Below are 8,225 nucleotides of genomic sequence, written 5' to 3' on the forward strand. Positions count from 1 at the left end.
TCGTTTGTCAGAAAATTTGCATTGTCAGTCTTTTCAATAAAAAATTTTAACAACTCAAACACCAATTCGCTGGAATGGAGATCGATCCTACAACCGTAAGCTCCGGTACCACTTTGTTGGAGCTATTCGGATATTGGGATCAAGGCTTTTAGCGAATCGTTAATTTTCATGTATCGATTTAGTTAAATCGGATCGAATTGATTGGACTAGATCGATGCCTAGAGTCATTTATTCGACTTAGGTTTTTTCGGATCAGTTGGAATGAGAGAAAATACGGCTGGAACCTAATAGGATCAGTAACCCTAATTTGTGAAGCTCAAGCTCCTTAAATGCTATTCTGATGGACTGTCGACCAACATGCTCATCTATCTTCCGACCCATCTCACTTTAATTTGCGTCGGTTGATATAACTAGGGACTTAAATGCACCAACATTTTGTATAAGTTTTTTTTTTTATATATTTTAGTTTTACTCTTTTATAATAAAACACTTTGTTACGGTTGGTTAGAGAACCCTTTTATTTATGTAAAGATCCGTACATTATCAATTTTTAGCCATACACAACCAAATTCGCTTTACAGTGTTGTACTATACAATATCATAAAACATATTTGATTGTGTATGGCCAGCGACAAAGCTAGGATTTGAAGATGAGAGTGACTTACTCTATAAACATATTACATTTATAATTTTTGGATAATAATAATAATGTAATACAAACTAATTTTTAAAGTGATAATGAGCTAATTGTAAATTATACGAGTCTTGAACAATTGGGCCAGTTAATTTACAATTACTTCGACATAATAATACAATTGAGACTTCGTTATTGAGGGAGGCTTAGAATTATTTGGACATAAAATACAATTGAGATTTGAACGTTATTAGTGCCTTGAGGGTGAGTCTGTTGACTTATTTTAGTTTTACTGTTGACATCTAAAAGAATCATTGAAGTATATGCAAACATGCAAGTAATTACTCCGTATAAATTACATCAAACCATTTCAATCTAGAATATGACAAGTATCCACACCTTTTGATAAAGACAGAACTCGGGACCCATAAGCATTCATAAGACTGGTTGAGAGCTGCAAATGTCGTAGAAGCCATGTGAAAAAAGGACACAATTAACGTGTTAGATTAATTTGACATTATTATTTTTGTAAGTTTCCTAGCAACTTCCTCATGAAAAATGTGCATCTTACTTGAGCGACTCAAATACAAACCATATCCTACTTGTTTGCTCATCTCACAAATCACTATTACCTTTTACATTTCACTAATGGTTAACCTCTCTGAAATTTCAGAATCATCTTCATCTGGTAATAAAGAGTATGATGTTTTTCTAAGTTTCCGAGGTACTGATACCCGTAATAACTTCACTAATCACCTCCACAATGCCCTTATAAATGCTAATCTCAAAACCTTTTTGGACAAAGAAGAGATTCATACCGGGTTATATTTGAAACCGGAATTGGAGGATGCAATTATATCCTCCAGGGCTTCTGTTATTGTGTTGTCTAAGAATTACGCTTCGTCAACGTGGTGTTTAGATGAACTCGCATTGATCCTTCACCAAAACAAGACCTGCGGCCAGATTGTTATCCCGATCTTCTATAATGTTGAGCCCACTGATGTAAGGAAGCAACAAAATAGCTTCGGAGATGCAATGACAAAGCATGATCAGAGAATGGAAGCAGAGACAGATTTGAAGAAAAAAAGTGTGTTGACTAACAAGATACACAAGTGGAATGAAACACTAACAAGGGTTGCTGACTTAAAAGGATTTGATGCAAAGGGCAGGTAGTTAATTTTGAATGTTCGACGTTGTTAATGTTAGTAATTTTAGCGAGTACAAAGAACTTGATAACCTTAGTTATCACTTAATGTATAACAAACAGATAATAGCAACAAACACGCAAAGATAACGAACAAAGATACGTAAATAAAACAGGAACTTAACGTGGTTATATCCAATAGTTTAATCTAACGGTTGGTTTAGTCCATGACTAAACATAAAGAGTTTTTTTTTATTTGAATTTTCGTAGGTGTTACAGGTACAAGAGGTTAGGGTTACAATATATAGGGTGAAAATGAAAGTGTTTCCTAAATTAAACCGACTTTCTGCGCAAGGCGGCCTCATGGTACGCGAGAGATGTCTCGCGATCCGTGAGCCATGGAAATTGGGCCTCGCAACCTGCGAGAGGCTTCGACCTGAATTTCATGCATCCTCACGCCGAGTGAAGTCTTCCTCGCGATCTGCGAGATGCTCCAGTGACTTTCTCCATTTTTTTTCTTATTTTGATCAACTCTTCACACCTTAACAAATCTACCACTTGAAGATTTGAGCGACACCAGACCCAATCACCATTTTGACATCATTGAACCTACCCATCTATACCACCAAGGAACCTTAGGACACACACACTCCAATGAGTCGGGCAGAGAACTTTCGATAAAGAGCATTTCAACTTCACTTGCCTAAACTTAATCAAACCTCAAATTGTAGACCTCTAATTCATTCATCCCATAGTACAACCAATCTCCTGACTACAACTTCTTTTGAAACATTGCCGGATAAACCACCCGGGACACGCCGCACTTCCACACATTGGGAAGGAAGACTTCCGACTCCCAAATAGTTGAGCTATAATCCAATCTCTGTTACTCGCTAGGGAACAATCAAAGTCTCTCTGTTTCTGGCAATCATCTCACTATACTCCGAGGTACCGGGCCAGAGCCTGACTCGACTCTAACAACCCCATTACCCAAGTGATCCATTCGTACAAAATGTCATCTACTCGATCTATCTCTCGAACAAAGAATAGACCACCTGGTAGATAAAATCCATGGACATATCCATCAAGGCACCTATTAGAGAACACCATCACATCCTTAATCTTTCAACTTTCCGCTTTCCCTTTCACCGTTGGAACAATGTCCACATATATGCGTGCGAATTCATATGTCGTAATACCAATGACTCCCACAAGATTATCTTGCTGATCTTCTCCGGCCAGTTGCAACATAGTTTCCATTGGAGGTGATCTAACGGAGGTCTCAAAAGCTCTAGTGTTCCCGAACCGAAAATATAGTTTATCGGTTTCAAAGCTCCCACTCAGCTCTGATTCCATACTAGTTACACGACTTCCTAAGGTCCCACTCGACCAAGATCCCACAACAAAATTAAAAGTTCAAGCTTGCTAGGAATTTCAACACCTATCAACCCACCTAGCCATTCCTCAATAGGAATCTCAACCATCTACATGGTTCTCGTCTTCAACCCAATCCGACCGCCCCTAAACACCTTTCCGCTGTTGATCTCCGTACAAAACATGATACCCATCGTTATCCAACTGCCTAACAGAGATCACATTCTTCAAGATCGAAAGAAAACCTAGGTGTCTTATGGCAAGATCACCAATAATCGCTACATATAGTATTCTTTGGTCCACAACTCGAACCCTATTGGAATACCACCTAAAGTTGAATCTCGTTCATGTACGAGGCAACATGTAACAAGGAACCTGAATCCAAAACCCAGGATTCCTCAAGAAACTCCTCATGGCTTAACAAATCATCTTCAATCACCGCCGATATGTTCTCACCCGCCTATATACTCGGACACTGCGACCTAAAGTGACTAACTTTATGACAATTCAACAAACAACGTTTATAACCTGTTGCACTCAAAAGCGAACCCGAAGTCCCAGTTGAATCCTTCCTTATGATTCCTTTACCGAGATTTAAGTCTTGGGTCCCTTCCGAGGTTAAATCAGTAGTTCTAGATAAACTACTAAATGCTGTCACCGTGCCAGACCAACCCTCGGGTCACAAAGACAAAAGAAACAATGGCTCCAACTCATCCTCAAACTTAACCCCAACTGATTTTAACTTAGTAAAAATCATGTTAAACTCATTCACATGATCTGCTGCAGAAGCCCTTTCTCTCATCCTCTCGTTAACAAGTTATGTGGTCAAGAAGACTTTATTCATAGACGAGGGTTTCTGTAACACCCCAGCTTAACATGACCACAATATTGTCCGCTTTGCCCGCAGGCGCACGGCTTTTTCTTGGCTACCACACACGAGAAGCACTTTCCCAGGAGGTCACCCATCCTGGTAGTGCTCTCGCCCGAGCACGCTTAACCACAATGTACTCGCACTTCTACTCAGCATGTGATCCCAAAACGCGTTGTGTCATTTAAGCTTGAGTATTACCTTATAATCCCATGATCACTCATGTCTGTGGGCGATGTGGGATTTGCCTAGGGTGTTACAGTTTCTCGTACATGTTAGATAAAATAGAGAGTATACATTAGGTCATGGTTTCCCCCCACGATGTTGTTGGCGACGTTCTTGGACAGAGAAAGCCATACTACCCCAAGTGCCTTCCTATCCAACAAATCTCAATCCTCTTGCTTCATATATTTCGGTTTAATACCAGTTTACGGCTGATACAAACCCTTTTGATATAGTACATCTTCGATCTACTCATTCTAGAAGCCAAATCTAAAACCATCAAACTTATCGATCTTAATTATGTTATTATCTTCCACTGTTCACGGTAAACACTCGAAGGAGGCTCTAATACCACTAGTTAAGAATTTTAGCAAGCTCCAACAAGAACTTAATAACCCTAATTATCACCCACCACTAGGGATGGCAATGGATCAGATATGGATCCGGTGATGCCATATCCATATCCATTTAATTTTTGTTCATCCACATTATTTCAGTTCATTCATCCATATCTGTTTATTGAGTATTAAAAAATGTTATAATATTATGGGATAAAAACTAAAACGTAGTATAACAAAAATATATATAACATTACAAATTTTGAATCTATCAACAAGAAAGTGCAATCTTTGTCAATGATGGAACAGTAGAACACAATTTATTAAATTTACTATTAAACATTGACCATGAGAAATTAAATATGTACTTTGTATGTTTATTTTGTTAGGTATATATGTTATATTTTAATATATCATAGTTATTTCCTTATAAGATTGAAAGAAAAATGTAAATCTAACGATATATGCATTTGTAATAGAAATATGTAAGCATATATCTATATTTCTGCGAGAGGCTTCGGCGTGAACTTCATGCATCCTCGCGCCGAGTGAAGTCTTCCTCGCGATTTGTGAGTTGCTTCAGTGACTTTCTCCATTTTTTTTTCTTTCGATCAACTCTTCACACCTTAAAGAGTTTATTATCCTACCAATCTTTAGAAGTAAATTTTAGAGTAATCTTATAAATAATTGTATTGTATATATTGTATATATTATAGCTCAATCAAAGTAACTAACAAAATCAGCTCTATACAATTCACTGTAACTTAAAATCCAAAATGTTTATACAAGAATAACTTAATAAATAATGAAAAGTATACCTCAAATGAAACTTAGATGGTTGACCACTTTTATTACGTACTAATTTTCAGGCCAGAAGTGAAGTTTATAGAAGAAATCATTGAAGACATTTACTGCAGATTAGGTGGAACCATGAGTAGTTCTCTCCCACTACTTATTGGGAGGGAGCATTCCATTAACTTCATCACTTCACGGTTGACATTCTTACTATTTCCGGCATGAGTGGGATCGGAAAGACATCCGTAGCAAATCACGTCTACGAGTTACATCGTCGTAAATTTGACGCAAGTTTCTTTATTGAAAAAATCAGTTCCGCTTGTGCTCAATTTAATGGAATACTTGGTTTACAAAAACAGCTTCTTGGCAACATTCTGAAAACAAGTCCAGTTCAAGTTGATCGTGTTTCTGAATACACCTCCATTATTGAAAATGCACTATCTTGTAAAAAGGTGTTTCTAGTTCTTGACGATATTGATAGCGTCGGTCAGTTAAATAAGTTACTAGGAAACAAAGGTCTTCATCCAGGAAGCAAAATCATAATAACGACCAAGAGCACCTCGTTCACAGAGAGTTGTGAACTATTCAACCTGCAAGTTAAACCTAATCCTACACAGTACAATCTTAGAGGCTTATATGAAGATGAATCGCGTAAACTTCTATTTCATCATGCATTCAAGTGTGAAGAACTCAAAGATGGCTATGAAGAAGTTTCACATAAAGTTTTGTCGTATTGTGAAGGACATCCGTTGGCTCTTAAAGTAATAGGTAGCTCTCTACATAATAAAGATGTTGCTTACTGGGAAGAATGCATTAATAAGCTAAACCAAGGACCCTTTTATCATATAAACAATATTTTGAAAATGAGTTTTGAATCTTTGGAATCTGAAGACAAGGAATTGATTAAGCATGTTGCTTGTTTTTTAGTTGGAATGGATAGAGATATTGCAGAAACAATATTAAAGGCATGTAAGTTAAAAACATACTAGATCTGGGATCAGTAATCTCAATGACAGATGCCTTCTTAAAATTGGAGAGGGTAACAAGTTCATGATGCATTCATTAATTCAAGCGATGGTAAAAGATGCGGTACATCAAGAATCACCTGAAAAGCCAGAGAAGCGTAGTAGATTATGGGGTCATACAGAGTCATACAAAGTGTTGAGAAAAATGACAGTAAGAGGCCATAACTGCTTTAGTACTGAGTATTTAATTAGTAGTAAAGAAAGTATTTTGTTTTTATTAATCGTGTGTATGTAACATTTACTAATAATTTTTGCGTTTCATTCATCTTAGGGTACGGAAAATGTTAAAGGCCTCGCCCTTGACATGAATCTGATTAAAAAAGAGAGTGTACGAGTATCATTAGTTAAGCCAGAAACGGATGCATTAAGTAGGATGGATAAGCTAATGCTATTACATCTTAACAATGTGCAACTCGAAGGTTCATATGATAAATTTCCTAAAAAATTAAGATGGTTGTGCATGCATTGGTCCCCTTTAGAGTATGTGCCTTTGTACTTACCAATGACGAAGCTAGTTGTTCTCGACATGTCTTATAGCAATATCATATCCTTTGACATGTCTTGTAAACCACAACCACCTGAAAAGAGGCCAAAGGTAAGAAATTTAACTGTACTTCCTCATGTTGAGTAACACCAAAATAGTTATTATCTATATTGACTCCTGCAGTTGCTTGGATCATTGAAGATCCTTGATGTGAGTTTCTGCAAACACCTTCGTAGTTTGAGTGGTTTTGTCGAACTTCATAAGCTTGAGAGATTAACGTCGACACATTGCATAAGTTTGATTGAGATTTGTGAATCAATTGAGCTATGTTATGAGCTTGTCTTCATTAATTTGAGTTACTGCACCAAGCTTGAAAAGCTTCCGTTACTAAAGTTGGGCAAGGTTAAAACACTAGTGCTAGATGGTTGTAATTTTGGTGAGTCTCAAACTGAGATGAGGGGTATGGATTTACTAGAGATGGTCAAGATTGACAATATTAATACAAACTCACAAACACCTACCTCTTCCATTGTGATGTCTATACCACAAAATTTTAAGTTCTTGGTAGCTTGTTTTCCAAGTTCATTAGTAACGTTGTCACTTAAAAATAATAATATGTCAAATGAATCATTTCCCGTAGACTTGAGTAGCCTACGTATGTTGAAGGAATTAGTTTTAGATGAAAATCCAATTTTTTCAATGCCCGATTGTGTGAGGACCCTTCCTCGGCTTGAGGAATTAAGTATGAACGTATGTGATATGCTGACATCAATCAAACATCCTCCGCCTACCTTAACAGGTCTTAGTACCGAATATTGTAAAGTTTTGATAGAAGTTATGTTTGATCCAGAAATGTCCCCAATGATGTTACGTACGCATAAGTTTCATTTAACATCTCCGTCCATTGAAATTGAAGGTGTGATAAAAGTCCAACCAATGGCAGATGTTGATAGTGTTAGACATATTATGTTATTAGGGTTTTGTGTAATCATTATAAATAGTTGATCAATAACACAATAATCCTTACGGGTTCTATTCTATAACATGGTATCATGAGCAGGTTGATCTTGAGACCTAATTGGCCGTCATGAGCCGCTATCTCTATAACACCCGTCAACTATTTTATCTTTTTCTTTGTACAATACGGTCATCAAAAACACCAAAAGTACTCGTGTTTTAAACCACCATTTATTTTTTGTACGCATCTTCTAAAAATCATCGCCGCACAATTGATTGACTTTGTGTCCGACAAGAAAAAAATGGAGCCACAGTCAAACTTCCAGCCACTAGTAGTATTTTTCTTTTCATTCTTCTTTTTCTTTGTGAACTGATTGTGCACAA

General features: G+C 37.0%; 1 pseudogene; it reads left to right on the plus strand.

Annotated features, from left to right (window-relative positions):
- The first annotated feature begins 1,282 nt into the window (after window positions 1-1,282).
- LOC139875045 (disease resistance protein RUN1-like) lies at window positions 1,283-7,962 on the plus strand (annotated as a pseudogene).
- The last annotated feature ends 263 nt before the right edge of the window (window positions 7,963-8,225 follow it).

The sequence above is a fragment of the Rutidosis leptorrhynchoides genome, chromosome 11 (assembly GCF_046630445.1).
Source record: "Rutidosis leptorrhynchoides isolate AG116_Rl617_1_P2 chromosome 11, CSIRO_AGI_Rlap_v1, whole genome shotgun sequence".
Classification (NCBI taxonomy): Eukaryota; Viridiplantae; Streptophyta; class Magnoliopsida; order Asterales; family Asteraceae; genus Rutidosis; species Rutidosis leptorrhynchoides.